This window comes from Piliocolobus tephrosceles, chromosome 4, assembly GCF_002776525.5.
Source record: "Piliocolobus tephrosceles isolate RC106 chromosome 4, ASM277652v3, whole genome shotgun sequence".
In the NCBI taxonomy this organism is placed as follows: domain Eukaryota; kingdom Metazoa; phylum Chordata; class Mammalia; order Primates; family Cercopithecidae; genus Piliocolobus; species Piliocolobus tephrosceles.
In genome coordinates this window covers 123,455,911-123,479,705 of record NC_045437.1, presented here as the reverse complement: position 1 = coordinate 123,479,705, position 23,795 = coordinate 123,455,911, and the positions used below count along the sequence as shown (strand labels likewise).

Sequence of the window (23,795 nt, the reverse complement as noted above, 5' to 3'; positions counted from 1 at the left end):
TAGATATTCCATAATTGTGATAATGTATCTTAATAGTAATAGTGTGCCATAGTCAGAGTGACTTAACTAATCAATATATTTTATACCATATTTTACATTTCTCTATTGAAAGATGTTCTTCAAGAGATAAGGAGTGCAATTTAGTTCATTTAGCTCCTAATTCCAAATTTCCTACATTTTGAAGATGTGTGGTATTCATTTGCATTTTTTGGGGTTTGCTTTATGTGCTCATTTGGGTCTTACCTACGTTCTTTTTCATTTTAACAGTTACATCCAGCTTTTTCTTGCCTAAGCGGTCTGGGGCTTGCTTCGTCATTTGGCTTTGCTGTGGAGCACTCCTGTAAAGCTAGCTGAATTGTACATCGAAGATCCACCCTTTTGGTGAGTGGAATCATAGCTACAATTTTGTGTTTTGCTCTGCCTCAAGTTGTGTTTGCTTTGTTGATCAAAATGCTTTCATATAGGGTACAAAATTAGGCCTTTCCAGCTCTGTGCAGAAAAGGATTTTCTTTTTCTTGTGGACAAAAGTAATTTGTGCTGCCATTTTCTGTCTTTGAAATTTGCTATTGTCTCTCCCCCTCCCAGCCCAATTGAATGACTTTACAATTCTTTAGTCGCACATCTGCCTCTTCTCTACCTGGATAGATCCCCCTGTGACTCCCCGTACCTCGCCCCACCAAATAATTTGGTCACCACACTTTTCTTATTAGCTATCTGCACATAGAAATAAAACGTGCTGGTTGTGATTAGCTAGGTTACATAGCATCACATCGTAGAGTGCAAAGGTCTTTTTGATGGAAAAACTTGGCCCTCTTAATCTGTTAAATGTTGTTAATCTATACAGGCCATAAGACAGGAAGCAAAGAGAAAATCATTAAGCTTTTCTCATGTTCCCAGTTAAATCATTTCTGCTTTTATGGCCCCTGAATTGGTGTTCTCTATATATTTCGACGTCGTCTGGTCCTCTATATCAAATGTTTCTCTCAGGTTCTTTCTTAAGATACCTACAACCACTTTTCTCTGGTCCTCTGCTGTTTAGAGCTTGCTTTTATCTTTTCACAGATCAAATCCTGCCAAGATGGCTCGTTTTTGGGTGGAACAACTAAAGGGTTCTATAAGGACCATTAATGCACATGCAATTTTAATTTGAAGTCGGGACATCTGACTAAGCTAGAACATCAGCTACACCATATTTTTAGTAAATTGAGTATATATAGAGACTTTATGGTTAAGGATAAGGTGTAAGAGGAGATATTAAAAACTCATAAGTAATTAGACAAACCAGTGGAAAATAGATCTGGATTAAATCATTTTTCTTCTTCTTCTCCTTCTTTTTTTTTTTAACTCTTGATTCCTAGCAGAAGTTTTTCTGCAAAAATAAGACATTAGTGAAGACTACGTCTTAGGCGGTTGAGGAAGTAGAAACGGTGTAAGGACAGGGTGAAGACATGATCATGATGGAGGTGTTCATAGTACAATAATCAGCCTGGTTGAAACAGTCACTTTAGAAAGTACATAAGGAGCAGATTATATAATTCCTGAATGGGAATCTCATGAAACTGTGGTAACAATTAAATGAGATGATGCAATAAACTACCTAGCCCAGTATTTAGACAAATAGTTAGGGATAAACGAACGTTGACAGCAGTTCTAGCTCCATTTTGCTGGCGAAGAAACTGAAGTCCAAGCAACATGTTTGAAATCTACCTATCTACCATAGCTAATTTTTCACATTCTTTTTGCTGGCTCCGTACGTTTTCATGGATGTGTGGCCTGCACAGGGAGAATCTTCCATTAGAGTGGTAGCAGTTCTGTTAGGATTGTGTTGTGTTTTCCTTCTGATACAGGCATTCAATTTAATAAGCAGTGCTCAGCACACCTTACCTTTCTCTGAAGAATAGTTGTTCCCAGTGTCTTGGAGGCCAGCTTCAAATTGGCTGTGCAACCCTGCCTAGGTTAGAAGGCAAGGTGAATAGTTCACATACCAGGTGCCATTCTTTCCTGGAAACATCCCCTGGTGCCACTTGCTGTTGTAGAAGCTTGGGTCTGTTTGTGCTATTGTTCTTAAGGAACTCTGACCAAGTGGTTAGGAAATCCATTATAAATGCCAAGTTATCAATTTTGGAAGAAATAGGAAGGCGTATGGTGAAACAGACACACGACTCTGGCATATCCTATGCTAACCCATCTGTCCTCTCCCAGCAAGTAACAGACCAGAAAACTACAGATTTAGAGAGAGAGAGAGTTTCAAGGGGGAGAACCTGGTAGAATGGAGCCTGCCATGGCGAATGAAGCCTTTGTTGAGGCTTCTTAGAGGGTTTCCCCATTATACACAACAACCATCCCCTATTTTTCTCTTTGTGGTTCATCATCCTAACCTCATCATCTAATTTAATCTTCTAACTCAGTTTTCTGGTAAAATGTAACAAGATGGCTTTTTGGTACATGGTGATTGGGAAAGTAGGCAGAGGATGGTAAGGAATGGCATGGGGATGCGGGAAGAAAAAGGAAAGGCTACATGGTTCTGGGAACTTCCTTAAGAATAAAAGCAAACCTCAGAATCTCAAGTTTAGAAGATGAAAGCTTGAACAACTTACTAAGTTCTCAGGTGTTTTACAGTGACCTGGCTAACAAGCTGGCCTGCACATTCATTCAATTCTTTCATAACGTGTTGCTGTCATGTGATTAGGGCAGTATTTTAATAATTCACTATTGCAACCAAAAATGTTTCAAATTATGGCTAAATAACAAGCCAGTCATTGAGGCAAGGCCTGGCTTGCAGAAAACTACGACCAACTTTTAGAAAAACTTCCTCGTGCTAACTGCCGGCATTACATTTCATTGAACCTGTTTTCAAGAAATACCCACCTACTTACAAAAGGACCCTGCAAGGCTTTTGCCCTCTGCTGCTCATTTAGAGTGTCATTCTGAGCCCTAGTAGAGTAAATGAGAATAGCTTTGCCAGGCAATAAGGGGCTTTATAAACATAAGCCAATCTTTTCCCAGGTTTTCAGTTCCCAGACCACCGCTGGCTCTTTCCTTTTCATGTAAGCTTATGCCTGAAGTTTTAAATGCTATTCTCTTTGCTTTTTAAGAGGCAGTATCCTAAGGTATACAGCTTTTCTGGCCAGGGATCTACCTTAAACATTTCCATATGGCTTCTCTTGCTTAATGAAGTTGTGTATGGAGTGGTTTTTATTTCATGTTGGATTCAGAGAAAACACTAGGTATAAATGTAGATCCTTATAGTTCCAGGGCAGTCGTACCTACTTTCAACCAGAATAGGATGCAATGCAAGAAGTGCTTCTTTCATCGTCACTAACAATATGAGTTTTGTCATTTTTCACTGTTTAAAATGTGAAGGTAAAAGAGAAACACAATGAAAAATCATAGGAAAAAATCCGAATACTTTTAAAGATTGCCTTTAATAAGAGTTAAACAAAGCACCTATTTTTCAGATATTATTAAAATGAAACCATACTTTAGGGAGAAGTTTGAAGAAAATCAAGAGACCTAAATAGGGAATATGTTTTAGGCAGTGCATCCTGCTGTGGCGTGATGTATGGATTTAACTCCCTATCAGTAGAATACAAGCTGACATTTTCGCCTTTCTTCCTGTTTAAATGGTTCATACTAGTCGCTGTGTACTAAATATATAAGTGACCGAGTCTCTTTTAAGAAATAAGGTTAGCGCATTTTTCTCTAGTATAAAATCCATTTCCATATAAATACTTAAATTATTAGCATCCTGTTGAAAGTATTACACTAAGCTCTTTTTTCCTTTTTGTTTTTTTCAGCATAGAAACGCCCTTTAATACTCAACAGCTAACCTTTAAGATGAGTGCATTTTGAGTTGTTTGGTTTTTATTATTATTATTATTATTTTTTGACAGAGTCTCGCTCTCTGTTGCCCAGGCTGGAGTGCAGTGGTGTGATCTCAGCTCACTGCAGCCTTCATTTCCTGGGTTCAAGTGATTCTCCTGCCTCAGCCTCCCAAGTAGCTGGGATTACAGGCATGCGCCACCGTGTGCAGTTAATTTTTGTATTTTTAGTAGAGATGGGGTTTCACCATGTTGGCCAGGCTGGTCTCAAACTCCCTACCTCTAGTGATCCACGTGCCTCAGCCTCCCAAAGTGCTAGGATTACAGGCATGAGCCACCATGCCTGGTCTGATCTGTTTTTTAAACTACACTATATGCCTGAGTTGCTTCTTAATATTGTGAGATTTACAACAGGTTTTCTTTAAATATTTCACGTTTCATCCCATCAAGTCATGTAGTACTACATATTTCACAAAATATTTTCTTGGAAATGTAAAGAATAAAATAGAACTTAGCGTAACTAGAACTTATATAGGATGCCTGTGGTGTTTAAATGTAACAATTATCATGGGAAAATGGAAAAAGGAACAGCTATTAAATATATGCCATATACCATTTTTAAACGTTTTTTCTTTTTAGCATAAGTTATGTTATTTAACCATCAAAAGTAAAGTCTTCTTTAATCCTGAAAACTGAGCCACCAATAGGTTAAATATCTTTCTCAAGTTTGTACAACTGGTGGGGAGGAAAACCATATTTTGTCATTCAGTCTGTTACTCCATATACTAATCTATTGTTTGGACTTTTTGGACAAGAAAATAATGAGATTATTCTAGAAAAAGACATACATTATCATAAAGAATATGATCAGATAAGAATTAATTATGTATTTTAAAATCACGCATTGTTTGTTTAAATTCCCATTGTCACTTATGCTGAAGTGAGAATAGTGTTCTCATTTACGTTTGTCAACTACCATTGGGATGTAGATTTTGGTTTACAAACCTTTTAGTGTATGAATCAATAAGGTATTTCTAATACGAACTAAGAAAAATAATTGTAAAACATCACTGAAAATTTTAGGTAGCTCATTTGGAAAACTGAGAGGGAATCTCTTTGAATGGCTCACTTTACTAGCACAAAACAGTTATAAAAAAGGCAAAGTAGTCCTTAGGTGTTTGTTGTATCATTGGAACTATGCAAAGCAGGAGGAGCAAATAGAATAGAATTTGGGCAAAATCAAGCATTTTAACTAGGTGTTGAGAAAATATAAGAAAAATAAATTATAAATCTATTTTGACTAGAACACTAAAAGATAAAAAATTATTAGATGTTAATTTAATATAAATTAAATATAATTATATATAATATAAACTATAAGTAAGTCAAAGGATTATAGTTAAGGTCTTTGAGTGGGTATGTTTGTGTGTGTACATGCATACCATACTCAGGTCAATAGAACACAGGTTACAAAAGTGGGAATGTTGGGCCAGGTGCAGTGGTTCACGCCTATAATCCCAGCATTTTGGGAGGCTAAGACGGGTGGTTCACCCGAGGTCGGGGGTTCGAGACCAGCCTGACCAACATGGAGAAACACTGTCTTTACTAAAAATACAAAATTAGCCAGGTGTGGTGGCACATGCCTGTAATCCCAGCTACTCGGGAGGCTGAAGGAGGAGAATCTCTTGAACCCGGGAAGCGGAGGTTGCAATGAGCAGAGATCGTGCCATTGCACTCCAGCCTAGGCAACAAGAACAAAACTCTGTCTCAAAAAGAAAAAAAAAAGAAAAAAGAAAAAAAGTGGGCATGTTAATGAGTATGGGTATAATATTACAATCATATAGAGAAAGTAAATAAATACCATTAATTCTTGTTATTCACAACAGTAATTTTCCGTAAAGTCTCCATGAACACAGAATTAGCAAATAAGGAACTATTGCTCCTCTGGGAAATAGAGTTTGGAAATGGTAAACCTCTGGTCACAACATTTTCATCAACAAACCAACAGATCAATGCATAACCTTGCTTTTCGTGTGCTTCTGTTTAAAGACATCTTATTGAATATAAACTACTGATTTCTTAACATTGCAGTCATGGTCAATACACTACAACTTTTGCCCGAGCAAAGCTTCTCCAGCACAGCCTTTTTGTGCTTGGGATCTCTAGATAGCACTGCAGCACCATGCTTGGGGGCCATGTTAGACAGTGACATCACCAACAGCACAAAATATGAAAAACGTGGGACTACCTAGAGAGGGAAAAAGACACTTGTTTGCAGTGTGACAGCTAAAATGAGGCAGAGCGTCACCTTGTTACCCCTCAGCTGGAGCATGCATGCTGGATTATTCAAATATTTTGGCCCTCTGCACATGTCCATCAATGACCAAGAAAATGCTATTAGTGTCTATTTTGGGATTTCAAATAAATTTTAGTCTATGAGCAAATTCACAAATATGGAATCCACAAAGAGAATGTCTCTCTGTCTTTGTCTTTTTCTCTCTGTCTCCCTCTCTTTCTACATACATACATACGTATATATTTACACATACACATATATATATTTAAACATATATATTTATATATACACATACATTTATATATATATAATTTTTTTATTTTTTATTTTTTTGAGATGGAATTTCCCTCTTGTTGCCCAGGCTGGAGTACAATGGCATGATCTCAACTCACTGCAACCTCCGCCTCCCAGGTTCAAGCAATTCTCCTGCCTCAGCCTCCAGAGTAGCTGGGATAGTGGGCATGAGCCACCATGCCTGACTAATTTTGCACTTTCAATAGAGATGGGGTTTCTCCATATTGATCAGTCTGGTCTCGAACTTCCGACCTCAACTGATCCACTGGCCTCGGCTTCCCAAAGTGTTGGGATTACAGGCCTGAGCCGCCATACCTGGCCTAATATATATTACTATATTTTATAAATATATATATATATTACTATTAAGACAATTCACATAGGTATATGAAATGCCTTAACATAATTTTCGAAGTGGATTTATAAAGTTTATCTTTGAACTTCTTGCTAAACAAAGCCCAAATTGAAATGTGTTCCTTTGATATATCTATGTTGCCTAGAAGTACTGTAGCTACTTGGAGGAAACAAAGATTTCTCTAATGCTTAGGTCTGATAGAAATTTCTCACATGAGCCTTCATATGAAAAGGTATTGTAATACAACCAATATCGTCTGTAAACTAAATCCAGCAGTGGGCCTTCTACAACTATGTCTTAAAGGATGTTCCTGATGACAGTATAATGAACGTAGTTATATGTGGATTAAATTGAAGTTCAGACAGACAGCTTTTCATTGGTCCTGCATGATTCAAGGTTAAAACTTGAAATAAGTAAATGTTGCATATCTTACTAGTTACCTTCCACAAATGCAGCATCTTTCATTTGTAAATACTTTTTATAAATTGAGTAGAAGATAACTGGGATGGGTGTCTAAAATATTGATCTTCTCTTTAGATGATTAAGTAACATGTTTTTAATAATCCATAAATGATAAGATGTCGGTATTGGTCTTCTAGGCAAATTATCAAAGATGTTTTTTCTATTATCCTTGGTGTTGGTGACGGTGTGGTGTGGGGAATTACTAACCACTCTCTATGGGAACGAGAAGTGCTGAGGATCTAAAAAGGCTTACAACTTTTGAATCGTTATTATACATTTAATATTTTATGCTAAGAGAAGAATCAACACGGATAGAAATATATATTTAAAAGATGTTACTTAATGAATGATTTGAAATAGGAACAATTCTTCCACTCCTTCACCTTGGCACTGTGTGGTTGCCATTTGTGCACACTTACCCCACCTCTGTGTGGTCTTGCTTCTCACAGCTGCTCCTGTGATTCTCGTGGGAAGTCTTTGCTCAGGATGCTAAAATAAATAAATAGATTAATGCATAAATAAGTAAATAAATATATAAAATAAAATAGAAGCAATTTGAAAACAACCTAGAATTCTACAAATAAGGGCTTGATTGAATAATGACATCCAACTGTGGAAGTGCTATATATTCCTGAAAAATGTATCTTCTCAGAGAATATGTAAGAATATAAAAATACCTTTCTATATTGTTTTTTAAAAGGATGTGTAACCCAATCCCAGTATAGTTATATTAAAAATGTACCAAAAGACCATTTTTTTAAAAAAAGGCAGAAAGGACATACCAGAAAATGTTAATTGTGGTTATTTCTGGGAAGAGAAGGAATGGAGCATTTGTATTTTCCTATGCTATTTTGTTAGTATATTTGTCTTTCTACCATAATTTTATGTTACTGATCACATATTAGCATATGACACATTCTAATCAAATTGAGAAGTTTATCTTGGATGTTAAGCCATTCTACTCCTACCAACAATATAGATATCTTATTTTTATGAGAAAGATTTAATATCTTCAAGCAGAAGATGGTGCTATTTATATCAAGTATTATGGACAGCCAAGGGGAAAACATACCTTTAGAAAATAAAAGACATTTTTTTTTTCACTTTCATTTGGATCATAAATCAAGATATTTGTGATCCAAGGTATTGCTTCCTGGGTATTGCTGACATAACCTTTCTCATTTCATACGATTATTAACTTAAAAATTAATCTACTAAATGTCCTTTGTGTGCCTTTTAGGAGAATATAGTGAGTTAAATAATATAAATGTTTTTTAAAAGTTTCTAAGCCTTTTTTTGCTTTTTAAAAGTTTCAATTACATTGGAAGAACTAGTCGGTTCTTTAAAAAATAAATAATATGAAATTCAGAGGAAAGAGTTATTGTAGTTATTATTGCAGGCAGAATGTAAAGGAGAAAGCATCTGAAAGAATGAATGGTGCAGAATGAGCTGTAAATAGGGATTTGCTAAGCACACTGCAGAATAATAAGGCCTGCTTATTGAGGGCCTATTACATGCCAGCTACTGAGTTAGACTTTCACTGCAGCCACTTGAAAACATTGACCACGACGTTATACAGCAATTGATATGATCTCACTTCAGAGACGATATTAGACAGCCTCCCAACCTTACAGGGCTAGTGAATGGCAGCGGAAAGATTCAAAGACCATTCTTCTCTTCTTTTTCTTACTTACTAAGTCCTCATCCCAGGCATAGATTGTTTATTTCTTGCCTCTCGTCGTTTCAGTTTCTTCTGCAAAATTGTGTTAAAGTGACTTGCCCAGCGTTGCAAAGTAGACGGTCAAGCTGGGAACAAGGTCTGTTTGACTTAGAACCTGGGTTCAATCTGTGACTGCTCTTAAACTCGACAGCTCTATGAGTGTAAAAGTGCTTTCCTCATAGTGTGCTAGGAGAATCAATTAGTATTATGTGTGAAAGTGTTTATAACAGGGCTAGGCATAAAGTGAGCATTCTATTATCATGTTTTGTTCTTATTATTATTACTACTATTATTACTACAGCATTATTACCAGAAGAACAAAATGCATATCAGTAGTGGTATGGGAAGACATTTAAATGATTAACAGAATAGTGAGATATTTTTTATTTTTATTTCAACTTATTATTTACTTATTTATTTATTTTGAGATGGAGTCTCTCTCCATCACCCAGGTTGGAGTTCAGTGGTGCGATCCGGATTATTGCAGTCTCTGCCTACCGGATTCAAGCAGTTCTCCTGCCTCGGATTCCCAAGTATGGTATACAGGTGCCTGCCACTACGCCCAGCTAATTTTTTTTTTTTTTTTTTTTTTCCATTTTTAGTAGAGTAGTTTGACCAGGCTGGTCTCAAACTCCTGACCTCAGGTGATCTACTCGCCTTGGCCTCCCAAATGGCTGGGGACAGGCATGAGCTGCTGCACGTAGCCATAGTGAGATATTCTGTTTTCAAATTTCTTCTGACACAGTCATTACTTCAAGAAGAGTATCTTAGTTTGCAACTACTATGCCCTAATAACTCTCTTAAACTTGCTAATACCTGTATTTTAGGAAAAAGGAAGTAGGCTCAGATACAGAACTTATTAGCCAGTAGATTCTAGTTTAAAATTAGGAGCTTTTTAAAAATTAAATTATTTTTACAATTAGGTTTTTTTTTTTTTTTTTGAAATGGAGTCTCGCTCTGTCGCCCAGGCTGGAGTGCAGTGGCGCGATCTCAGCTCAGTGCAAGCTCCGCCTCCCGGGTTCCCGCCATTCTCCTGCCTCAGCCTCCCAAGTGGCTGGGACTACAGGTGCCCGCCACCGTGCCTGGTTAATTTTTTGTATTTTTAGTAGAGACGGGGTTTCACCGTGTTAGCCAGGATGGTCTCGATCTCCTGACCTCGTGATTCGCCTGCGCCGGCCTCCCAAAGTGTTGGGATTTCTATTTACAGTAAATAATACTGTTTTTAAAATGTTTACATCTTTTGTAATTGACTTTAAATTGTTTTTAAAATGTTTACGTCTTTTATAATTGACTTTAAAAATAGTGTTTTAAAAAATAATTTTAAAAATGTATCAAGATCCATACAAACAACAAGGAATAATGCCAGTAGTAATCGTTAGTGGTCATTGGGAAGGCAATGCTGGAAATATGGTTGGGAAATATTGCAGTGTATGAAATTAGCAAAACACACACACACACACACACACACACACACAGCAAACTCTAGGGAGTAACCACTGTGACCAAAATGAAAGATTTACATAAATAATTAGTGGGAGATAAGGTTGGTAAAACTCTCTTTTTTTGTCCTTTCACCAGAAAGCAATGCAAATGTGTGAGACACAAGCAGCACTGGTCTGTTGATGCTCCTTGGGGAAAACTCTCCCCTAAACCACAGCACTCAGATGAGGGTAATGGGTGGCCACTTCTTCTGTGATTTAAATTCAAGGAAGACATCTTTTTGGACTAGCCAATTTTATTCAGGTTCCCCACTTTATGAATCTGTGCTCTGGGAGGACAACTACCATATCTGGCTTCCTTATTACTTAATCTCCACTGCTTCACCAACTGCGTGGAACATAATAGGTGCTCAATAAATATTTTTCTGGATGAATGAGTAAATGCTGTCCACAAAGGGTCCTTCACTGAGCTCATTTTAGATTCGTATGATTACATCTAAGAAATTGGATGGGGCTGACATAGAAAAAGGGAATTAATTCCAAATTTAATAGATGTATGACCTTAAACGAGGCCAGCAGTGTCATTGTAGAAGTGCTTGGGAGACCTGCCACTGTCAAGTGAAATGCCGGTAGCACAAATTAAGATATTAAATTGATTCAAGAGGCCCCATGCGCACATGGATGTCACTCTTGGGAAGACCATTAGGGGCTTCCGGAGAGGAAATGTTACTGCCCACCAAGTTTCCTTGAGGGAACAAATCAGTTTGACTCATCAGCTGTCTTTATGGATTGCCAGCCGTGGGGCATTCCAGAGCAAAAAGATTACGCCTCCGCATAGTGACACTGATATTTTAACAGGACGCGGAGCAGGATGATTCATGAGACAAATAATTCTGTTCTAGACTGTGTGTGTGCATGCATGTGTGTTCAAAGTTAAGGATGTCAAGGGAAATCTTTCAGAAAAGTTACCTGAGGGTGCTACTCTAGCCCCCTAAAGCTTCCTTGTTATATAAATCACATACTGAAAGTCATCAGTTTAGATTTGGATGTGTGAAATTAGCCATTTAGAAAATAATTCTGCTGTTGATGTGTTTCCTAATTCAGATATAAGAAATGGTAGTGACGTTTATTTTTTGGTATAGATATTTTGTAACCAGGGATGCCATATCACACTTTCTCGAGTTCCTTGCACAGTGATAAGATGAATTTATCAAACAAAACTTCTCTGCCTTTGCTGAAAAGTATTTTGAATGTGTATTTGTGTATCCAAGATTTTGGCTCTAAAGACCTATAAGCTCTGTGTTTTGAGATTGCTTTGAAAAGCCATTTTAATTATATATATATACACACACATACAAAAATCAGATTGAGAATTTTCCCAAAATGTAGGTATATTTTAGACTAAATGTTGAAATTCAGTAACAACAAGAGCAGCAACCATAACAACAATAATAATAAATTACAGAACTTAATAATAGCAAGCACGTGGAGACCACATGATACCGTGGGCTAACTCCTTTAAGGATTAAACATATATTATCTCATTTAATTCCCACAACACTCCATGGTACACTATGTCATCACTTTGGCACTCCCTTAAACTTCCGTTACTCAGTCAGCCTCACCTGACTTTTTTCTCAGCTTCTATCTCCTGCATAAGCAGAATGCAACAGTGAAACAGCAATATTTTGCAGCACAACTCAAAGTGGCATGATGTTTATTAAAAAGTGGGAAGACCTAAATTTGTTTGGTCCATTGGCACTATGTCAGTATCAAAGCCCTAACTGATATAATGCATGACAACTTTCTGAATAAGTGACACACATTCAATGAATGTCTTGACCAGATACTCCAGGGGAAAAAAATGCTACGATACATACATTTTTGTTAAATAAGGCTGTTATTCACATTACCTACGATGCCTTTAACATTAGGGCCCTAGTACATAATTTGCCCAATTCAAATATGATAGAACTATATTTATTATCAAATTTGCAATTCCAGATCTCCAGATTACTCTTTTGTATCCTTGAAGGCTACCTGCAGTAATAAAGAAATTCCTTTGGCTTTGAGTGACTCCAAGAGACAACGTAAAGGCAAGACACAGCAGCTTCACGAAAGCGCAACATAAATTTGAATATGCTCTAAAGAGGGGGCAGTTGTCACCATGGTGATTTTATTCTTTCCTAGATTGAGCTCAAAATGAAAGGGGAGCTCAAAATGAAAGGGGAGGAATTTGTAAAGTAAAGATGCTGAAATAGGTGAATCAAAAATCTGGATACAATTTCCAGTTGTTGTTCAAAATACAGTCCTTCATTTGATGTTTGGAGCCTATATTTGGGATCAGACACTCAAAATAGTGATTGTTACGTAGCCTGAGAAGGTGTATTTCTATTGTTAGAATATTTATAGATAATTGGAAAGCTCTCTAATTATTATTAATATTCTACTAAAAATGATTATACTGGCCTTTCCTCTACTAACATTATTGAGTGTTTACTATTCACTAGGCAATATGTAACATTATTTGCATGCATTATTTTATTTAATACTTACAAAAATCTATGAGATAGATGTTACGACTATTCCCATTTTAAAGATGAAGAAACTAAGGTTTATGCATTCATGGCAAGCATTTTTATAAGGATACATGGCTGCAAAAGAAGTCTGATTCAAAATCTCCTATCTTTATGAAGTTGTGTTTTACTGGTTTGTCTGATCACACAGCTCCTAAGTGGCAGATACAGGATGCAAACCCAGGTTCAAATTATTAAACCTTATAATAAATAATGTTCAAAGCCTATGTCAATAATCTATGATTTTAGAAGCCTTATTTAAGATTTGGCATACATACAGGTCAAAGTTTTAAGCAGTACCAGGTAGGAAGGCTGCTGATGTGAGCCTGGAGTGCTCACAGCGACCATTACTCTTGTATTGATCACTCTGAGAATTTCAGGAATACTCTACCAAGGATATAACTTCTTTCCAATCACGTGTTACTTAGGAGAAGCCTCACTAGACCTCTGACAATTCCTATCACCCACAACTGAAGGAGGATTCTATTCCAATTGGGAAAGGCCTTCTCATAAACTGAGAATATGAAACAGAGATTTATTGAAACCAACCCTGGCTGCCGTTACAGTGACAGATGTCACAGCTAGATCGCCCTCAAACAATCCTGGAATGATTCTTAGGAATTCTGCACATGCCAACAGCCATTTTCAAACACCACAATTTTTTGCTTATGTTCTCCCTCTCGCTTTCTATGTGACCTTCATCAGCAAGTCCTTGCCATGGCACCTCTGGTTTCTGACTTTCAAAATTGGAAAGAACAATTTTTGCCTCTTAGAGAAGTCACTGGGATTCTGGGACATGCGTATCTTGTCGAAAGTTAAGCAGTATTTGGGAGTCTTGACCCTCTTCCTCATGGCCTAGAGGTCCTAGTGTTTTTGAATTCCAAAACAGGGGTCAAAACCACCTTTCTTTGTATCTTTGCAAATACTCTGGAGAATGCCTAGCCAATATCTCCATTTCCCCTGAGGAAATGCATAGGAGCCAGCTGCTAAGTGCTGGTGTTTTCATGCACCTGTTTGTTTATTTTTTTAAATGTAATTGGGAATATGCCTGGAAGCATGTGTCTATTTCTCCAGTGCACTCTAAGCAGATTTAGGCATAGGGAAGACAATCACAGCCTTGTATTGTTCATCTATTGCATCTGTAGCTCTCCAGTTGGTGTTTTGCAAAGATAAAATGATCAGAAAGTGCCCGGAATGCAAATTTTAAATGGGGAGATGAGACACTGAAAAATAACCAGGAACATTAATTAAAAAACCAACATAGTAATCATAATCCCTTATCAGGGACTATAAAACTTTTTATCAATGTTTTTCAATGTTGGCTGTGTTTTAATATCATCTAGGAAATTCTAAAACACAGACACATACACACACACAGTGCCTGGGCTCTACCTTCAGTGATTGTGATTTAATTGATCTGGGGTGAGGTCCACATATCCATACTTTACAAAAGTTATTCAAGATGATATGGTGCAACCAGACCTAGGAGCCACCTCAATGCCTACATTTTGCCCTCCTTTCTGTGCACCTGCCCCCATGCCCAGATGCTGTGGTCAACTGCCTTGCCTTCTTTTTGAGCATACAAAGCTCATGCCTCCTTTAGAGTCTTTGTTCTATTTTGTCCCTCCTATAAAATGTTCTTTACATAGATCTTTGCATGGCCTTTCCTTCTGTGCCATTTAGCTCTCAACTCTTATCACCTGTTTGCAATCTACATGAGCAGAACCTTCTGGAGTTGTGCAGTGCACAAGGCAGGTGGCCATAAACTATAGCTCTATCTTCCCTGACACTTGGCAGTCTTTCAGGTTACTCTGAAATCAACTTGTTCTATTATTTCCTCTCCAAGTTTTGAACTGAAACCAATTTGTTTATCTGATTTTTTTTTAACCTCCTACAATTAAAATTCAGGGGCAAAGAGAGCAGGAACTTCCTCTGACTTGTTCAGTGCTATATTTCTAATACATAGAATAGTACCTTGCATACAATAAGTGCTCAGTTAATATTTGTTAAATGAACATTCTGTGCGTGATTTACGAAGCTTAGAATCTCTGACCTAAGGTGGTAATAGAAAGTAGTGGGAGTTCATGAGGCTATCTTAATAGCAGAGACAGATTCTGAGTAGATTTCAAATAAAGAGAGCATATTGGGAGAGTGTTCTTTGTAGGTGGAGCAATATCTCTTTTTTTTTTTTTTTTTTTTTTTTTTTTTTTTGAGACAGAGTCTTGCTTTGTTGCCCAGGCTAGAGTACAGTGGCACAATCTTGGCTCACTGCAACTTCTGCCTCCTGGGTTCAAGCAATTCTCCTGCTTCAGCCTTCCAAGTATCTGGGACTATAGGCGCACACTACCACGCCTGGCTAATTTTTGTATTTTTAGTAGAGACAGGGTTTCACCATATGGGCCAGGCTGGTCTCAAACTCTTGACCTCGTGATCCATCTTCCTCGGGCTCCCAAAGTGCTGGGATTATAGGCATGAACCACTGCCCCCAGCCATGGAATAATATCTGCTAAGAGCTGGAGCAAGTCATGCTCAGAGTGGAACAAGCTAGTTAGCTTGGTTGGGATGGCCAAGCTGTGATTATTAAAATTAATTCAATCTCGTTAGATAACAAAATCATCCAAAGTGAAAATAGTCCTGTATTCGCAAATAAATCACAATTGGATCTAAAGCAAATGTCCCTAAGTAATATGATGATACCTGACATGGAGAACATGCAATGTCTCCAGTTCTCACTAAAAGTTAGAAAGTGTTCAGGCACGGTGACTCATGCCTGTAATCCCAGCACTGTGGGAGGCTGAGGTGGGTGGATCATCTGAGGTCAGGAGTTCGAGATTAGCCTGGCCAACATGGTGAAACCTGGTCTGTACTAAAAGTACAAAAATTAGTGGGACATGGTTGCAGATGCTTGTAATCCCAGCTACTCAAGAGGCTGAGGCAGGAGAATCGCTTGAACCCGGGAGGCGGAGGTTGCAGTGAGCCTGGATCAGGCCACTGCACTCTAGCCTGGGTGATAAGAGTGAGACTCTGTCTCCAAAAAAAAAAAAAAGAGGAAAGAAAAGAAAAAAAGACAGGAAAAGAAAAACAGTTAGAAAGCTATTTATTTGTTAATTAATACAGAAATCTGAAAAGTAACTACTACCAATAATGATAGTAACTACTGCTGTTTATTTAGTGTTTCCTTCTTTGATGGCATTGCATAAAGATATTCAGTACATCATTTTAACCCTCACAGAAAACTTAAGAGGTGATTAGTATTCACAGTTTACCATCAATAAAAGTGAGCCTTGGAAAAGTCAAGCAGTTGACTGAAGCCCCACCTCAAGTAAGTAGCTGAAATGAGATGTGAACCCACAATGAGGAACTTCCAAGTTTCTGCATTCATCCAAAATGCTGTACCACTTTATTTCGACCCAGTTTCGTTTAGTGTGACCTGATGATTACGTGTCTTCCATAATAATTGCATCTCATGAAATTAAGATTTTAATAAAACAAAGGAAAGTCTTCAAATAAACATTTCTTGTGAACTTTTTCAGTCCAGCATTTGGAGCTAAGAATATGCTTTTGCAAAGAAGAATGTTATAAATAGTGCTCAGGTTCTCAGGCCAGAGAAGCCAAAAATTGTAGTTATATTTCTGAACATTTTCTTAAATAAGAAGGGGAAATAACTTTTATTTTGCATGTTTTTTACATGATATGGGTTATTTTTAATTATTGTGATAGCATATAACACTTAAAAATAGAGAGACAAAATAGTTTGCTACATTTTAACGTGCTGTACTAATATTTAAGCAAAATAGGCAAAACAAATGCCTATTCAATTTTTGGTTTATACTTAAATTGAATGCTGATGCTTGGTAATGGTTTAATTAAAACAGGGTGAGAAAGACATTTGGGAGATTTTGTATAGATTCCAAAAGAGATTAGGGGCTCTTTCAAAGAATTTACATGGATTGCAATTGTTTTTTATTTTATGTGATATCGTTTAAAACTGGATTTTTTTTGTTTTTGTTTTTGTTTTTGTGCAACAGTATCATTTCTCTGGAAACATACCAAATTTAGGAGTGGGATGGTGGCAGATATTGAACAGGATGTGTATGCTGCAGATATACAAAAACACAAGTGCATTACATGTATTATCAAGCATCAGGAACTAAAGACAGAGGAGGACGGATGAGCAGGAGAGATTTTAAGGAAGAAATATCACTTGGCTCAGGCCCAGCTGACGAGCAGTTCTTGGCCTGGACCACTTTACTTGTTTTTCAGAGTCTGGAGACCTGGACAAAGGGGCTGTAGGTTAGACAGGAGCTCAGGGAGGAGAGGGTGTCAGTTCTGAGAACTCACCAGGGAAGGCTGATCTGCAAGGCCTGGGTGCTCCTAGCTCAGGGGAGGAGCTACATTCTCTTCACTTACAAAGGATTGACAGAAGATAGAAAAAGCTAATTCCTGTTGAATTCAGGTACCAGTACAAAGAAGGTACCAGTTTCAGATAAACAGCCTCAATTGATATTGAGTGCACAGGTGGGCCTATTTTTCTTTTCTTTTTTAAAAATAATTTATTACTGTCAGAGAAGAATGGTAATAAACCATTCTAGTGTATTTTCTTTAAAAATTGGAGTTACTGCTGATTTGTTTTTAAAACAAATAGTTAATTCAAAACCAACAGAATTCTTTTTAAAAAATGGTAGTTGCTTATTTACTTCATTTCAAAGGTTTTTTTTTTTTTTTTTAATTCAGTCTCCCTAGCAACAGAGACATCTGTCTCTATTCTCTTAGTCATTAAAGCCAAGAAAGTAGCTGCTTCAAAAATAATAAAGGCAATTTCTATGAATTGGGTAACTGTTAATTGTTGCCAAGAAATCTTAGTGAGATAATGAGGCATACAGCAATTGACAAAGATCTTTTCATTGATGTATGAGCTTCCAGCTAGCCCATGGTGGTTAACTAATATATACAGTACCATCGATGAGGTATTGTGTGATTCGCTATGTAACACAAATAGAGAAGTGATCTTTACTCCTTCTAATTTCTTTCAGAAGTATGCCTTGCTGTGATTTTTTCTGATTGCTTAGTAACTAATCATACCTCGGGATTCCAGGGAATATATTTGCCCATTACATTTCGTGAAAGGAGAAAGGTTTGAAGCATTCACAAGGGAGATCAATGCAACAAATAGTAGAGTAGTTGGTGGTGGTGTTAAAACACAATATACTTCTTATTTGTGTTGTAGATTCTGTAAAGCCATTGAGAGAAAATACTTAAAATTGCACTAGATTCTAAAATATATATTGGCATTTGTGCTAAAACTGTTTGCAGGCCCCTTTATAATGAAACCCCAATCACCCTCTGCAATAGCTTCACTAATAAACACAAAACAGGTTTTCAATGCTTTCTGCTTTCCCAGCAGCCAAGGAAGCAAATTATATTAAGTCAGTACTTTTTATTATTGGCCCTATGTTTGGCACATGCCTGGCTGTATGTGAAACTACTGTTAAATGGGAAATAACAGAAGGAGAAACCAAGCATATAGAAGCTGATTTTTGTGAATTTTTTTTTTAAATGAGAAAATACGGCTCTGATAACCAGATGTGGAATAGCTTATTGCAATATTGTCCTTATAAGCCTATTTTCGTTTCCTGGGGGCTGGGGGAACTTTTACAAATGCGAAGTGTCAAAAATGCTGATTCTAATTTCAAAATTAGGATATTTACAAAATTTACATATGTATGGATAACTGTCATTGAAAATACAATGGATACTAAAGCCATATCAATTTTAGCTGAGATTTGAACAAGAATTTTGCTTTTATTATAGCATGTTGTGATATACTTATAGTACAGATAAGAAACAAGGGAACTAAAACATGTTTTTAACCTCACAATGGCATTTGTTTCATGTCAAATTGTAGGCATATATATAGTCTGGTACATTATACAAGTCATTAAGGCATTGCTGGTAAAGAGTTGGGTAAGAACTTAGAATAAAAATGCAAGCATAGTTAAGCAAATCCTTTTAGTTTAGGGATATTTCTATAATTTGTGCAGTATTTTTCTTTTAAAATCCTCTAAATACAGATATTTCTAGTAAATGCTTATGAATATAAATGAATAAAAGACATTATCTTTTAAAAATTACAGTTTTCATCTGCATAATTTCACACTGTTAAGGTGACAAACTGTTAATTTCCTTTCAAGATGCTGCTAATATAATGAAAGTAGAACGAACTTTTTCTAACAACCAAGTAGAAATAGACACTGAATAGCTGTTGGTGACTTTTTATCAAAAGTTTAAAAAATGCAGTGTAAAGAAAATCTTGGCACTTGACGTGGCATTTATGACATACTCTGAGGTTCTCAAAGTTACAGTACTGGCTTTGTTGATCACATTTTACCATATTGTCTATCGGCATGTCATTTAACAGCAGGTTCTGGTGGTGGGATTGCAATGAGTATCTGCCTCAAACAGAGGTCATGTACAGGATTCATCTTTCTCTAAATGAGAGGTTGGGAAATTACAGCCTGTAGGCCAAATTTGTCCTGTCACCTGTTTTTGTGTGGTCCACGAGCTAAGGATTGTTTTTATATTGGTATGTGGTTGAAAAAAATTAAAAGGAGAAAAATATTTAGTGATGTGAAAATTATATACAATTAAAATTTTACTGTCCATAAATGAGGTTTTATGAAAACACATCACACCTGTTGCTTTACATATGGCCTGTGACTGCTTTTAAGGCTACATCGGCAGAGTTGAGTGATTGTAGATATAGACTGGGCCACAGAACCTACAGTATCACTTTAATTATTAATTGAAAATTAATTACAATCTGGTCCTTTCTAGAAAAGCTATCTGACACCAGCTCTAGATTTAGGTTATAAAGTCAGCATAAATTAAAAGAAAATACAACTAATGTTAAAGATTATAATAGCTAACGTGTGCAGGTAGCATTTAATGAAAACCATTTTGGGACAGGGATTATGCTACGTGTTTTATGTGGATCATCTCCCTCAATTTTCACCTTATGATGCAGGTACTCTTATTATCCCCATTTAATAGATAAGGCAACAAACCTAAAGAAAAGACTTGTCCAAAGCCCCACAAATAAGATATGGTGAAGCCAAGGATTTGGAACTATGTTTGTTTGAGGGGAAAACCATACTTTTAACAACTGCACTATAGTCGCTCCTGTAATTATGAGCCCTTACAGATCAATCAGAAAAAGGCCAAAAGTTTACTAGAAAAAGGAACAAAAGAAATAAGCAGACCTTTCCCCAGTAGGAGATACAAATCTCTTCTTTCCCACAGAGCCATTAATTTGAGGGTAAAGATAGGAATTACTAAACCCCTTTTGGTTTTCTGACTTGGAATCTTAGATTTGAATTTCTTTTACCCTCAAACCACGGTTAATATTCCATGACTTTATCAGGGTCTCCAGAGTTTCTGAAACACAACCATCAAATCGCTGCCCTGGTGTTTCCACCAGCTAGACTTATTCATGTCAGCTAGAAAATATGGGAGAATCCTAAATTACGCTAGCGGATTCTCTACGAAAGAGGATTCATTTGGGGGAGGTTAAAAAAACAAAAAAGGCCGGGCGCGGTGGCTCAACCCTGTAATCCCACCACTTTGGGAGGCCGAGACGGGCAGATCACGAGGTCAGGAAATCGAGACCATCCTGGCTAACACGGTGAAACCCCGTCTCTATTTTAAAAATACAAAAAAAAAAAAAAAAAGAAAACTGGCTGGGCGTGGTGGCGGGCGCCTGTAGTCCCAGCTACTCGGGAGGCTGAGGCAGGAGAATGGCGTGAACCCGGGAAGCGGAGCTTGCAGTGAGCTGAGATCCGGCCACTGCACTCCAGTGTGGGCGACAGAGCCAGACTCCCTCTCAAAAAAAAAAAAAAAACAAGGCCGGGCTCGGTGGCTCAAGCCTGTAATCCCAGCACTTTGGGAGGCCGAGACGGGCGGATCACCAGGTCAGGAGATCGAGACCATCCTGGCTAACATGGTGAAACCCCGTCTCTACTAAAAAACACAAAAAACTAGCCGGGCGAGGTGGCGGGCGCCTGTAGTCCCAGCTACTTGGGAGGCTGAGGCAGGAGAATGGCGTAAACCCGGGAGGCGGAGCTTGCAGTGAGCTGAGATCCGGCCACTGCAGTCCAGCCCGGGAGACAGAGCGAGACTCCGTCTCAAAAAAAAAAAAAAAAAAAAAAGAAAATCAACATTGTTGTGACAAGGACAGTAAAAAGAGTGCTTCAGTCAGTTCTGGGGCAGAATTCTGCAGTGTTGGGAAATATCACTGCTCCCAGATTCATTTTTATGAACCAGGATTCCACAGATACAAGAGTTCATGGAGAAGTTCTGAAGATTTTAGGTACCTTCTTCTCCTTCACATATCCATCTTCTTGGTCCTGTGTTTTATGCCAGGTTGTCTTTGTATGAGCCAGGATTCTAATTTGTAAGCAACTTAAGCAGAAAAGGAACTTACTGGAAGAGTGGCAGATAGCTTCTAGTATCACTAGGCAGCCAGGAAAACAAGGTTAATAAAGGAGACAAGAAGAGAAGGAAATTTGGCAACAAAAGTCATAGCCTACGCCCTGCCATAGGTTTGGACTAGTCGGGACAGCATATGTCACTAGTTTTAAGGTTTCCGAATGTTGTTATCTACATCAACTTTTGAACTCTCTGTCCACCTTTCTGTCATGTGTAAACAGTCACAGTCTTGGATGAGAATAACCAACTGCACAAGTCTTGGACTTTGTACCTTATCTTACCAGCCAGGGTAGAAAGGAAGCTGTGTGGACTCCTTAGGCTTCCAGAACAGAAGGAAGAGGATTTGGGTAGGTAGAAAAAATGCAAGTGAATTAATTACTATATTCTGTGAGGTTCTGGAATGAAAAGATGATTTTCATAGTCCTTGGCCTTAAGATAGACTAACCCATAGCCATCGAAATGCTGTAGTATCTCTTATCAGTGGTTCTTGAGCACACATCAAAAGGATGGCTAACCGACCCAGTGGATGATGGGAAATGCGCTCCACCATCTTTCTAGGATTAAGTAATGGCAATATCTCAGCTAAGTTTTAACAGATGAATAAGAATAAATAGGTAGCAGGGAAGATAATGAATTTCTGTTAGCCATGAGCACATGCCTAATAATTACAAAAATAAAATGCTGCTAATTTGATGGCATATTTAAAGTTTTAAAAATCATCCCGGCCGGGCGTGGTGGCTCAAGCCTGTAATCCCAGCACTTTGGGAGGCCGAGAAGGGCGGATCACTGGGTCAGGATATCGAGACCATCCTGACTAACGCGGTGAAATCCCGTCTCTACTAAAAATTACAAAAAAAACTAGTGGGCGAGGTGGTGGGCGCCTGTAGTCCCAGCTACTCGGGAGGCTGAGGCAGGAGAATGGTGTGAACCCGGGAGGGGGAGCTTGCAGTGAGCTGAGATCCGGCCACTGCACTCCAACCTGGGGGACAGAAAAGAGACTCCCCCTCAAAAAAAAAAAAAAAATTGTCCCATGCGGAGACTTTTATTTTTATATATTACAATTTTGTTGAGATATAATTAACATGTAATAAACTACACATATTTAAAGTGTACAATTTGGTAAGTTTTGCACATGTATACTCTCATGAAGCCATCGTCATAGTAAATTCCATCACCTCAAAACTGCCTGTGCCCCACTGTAATCCATCCTTTCCTCCACCCCCATTCCCAGGAAACCATTGTTCTGCTTCTTGTTACTGGATATAAATTTGGGCTTTCTAGAATTTTATTTGAATGTAATCATTAGATATATTTTTGGGAGAATATGTGAGAAGATTCACCCGTGTTGTTGTGTGAATCAATTGTTTATATCTTTTTATTTTTCTTTACAATTCTTACAGAAGAAAAAAGAAATCAGGCAGCTAGGTCACTTCTTGATGTCTAAATCTATCACTAATTTTTTAAATATGTTTATGTAGTCCACTGACAGTGAAACACAAAAGTCCTCTAAATTGATCATGCTGAAGTGGTTTAAGTCTTGCACTACTTCTCACTGTGGAGAAGACCCGGGTGAGTTCACTGCAGGTTGATTTTCTTATCCCTTTGAGTCAAGAGCCAAATCTAATGTATAGGCTGGGAAAGTCTTTGCAACTCTCAGATCCTGTGATTTAAAATTTGATAAGTTGGTGGATTTCTCAGGGGCAAGTGAATTTCTCTGCAAAATGAATTTTTCTTGAAATTTACTGGTGAGGGTATTTAAGATTTAAATTTAAACATACTTACAAATTCAATAAACATTGTATGGGCTTCTATTATGTGCCAGGCCCTGAGTTGAGTAGCTGAGATATAGAAATGATGAAGACATGGTCCCTGCCTTTGAGGGATTTCTAGTACAACAGGGGTGTATGGTTAGAAAAGTACATTATGTACTCTAATTCACAGCACTATTTATAGAGCACTTATTGTATACTAGGTCCTCAGCTGGACCCTGTGGAAATGGTCACCTCCTTCCAGTCACAGAGCTTACTTTCTAGTGGAAGAGACTGATAATGAGAAATTAAGCACATACATTAGGAGGATGACCCTCGATGTTATGATGGAAATTAACAGGATGTTAAGATAGTAATTTAGAGAGGCCATTTTGTAGAAAGAATCATGACCCGCTTTGCAGAGGAACAAGGGGATTGGGACAAGAATATTCCAGGAAGTGCAGAGAATTGCAAGAACAAAGACTGACATGGGGCAGGGCTGGCCTAGTCAGTGGAAAATAAAGAATGGGGATTGGGCTGGGAAGAGTGACCAAGTGAAGAGGGGACTTGAGGTGACAGTGGAAAGGTAGGCGGGGGCAG

At 37.8% G+C, this 23,795-nt stretch overlaps 1 protein-coding gene across 1 annotated transcript in view; it reads left to right on the top strand.

Annotated features, from left to right (window-relative positions):
• Window positions 1-267: 267 nt before the first annotated feature.
• The window catches only part of TENM2 (teneurin transmembrane protein 2), a 1,213,529-nt gene continuing 1,190,001 nt past the window's right edge, over window positions 268-23,795 (top strand). Inside the window, exon 1 of the mRNA XM_023218891.3 lies at window positions 268-381. The gene's annotated coding sequence lies outside the window, so the exon portion shown is untranslated. The remainder of the gene's footprint in view (window positions 382-23,795) is intronic.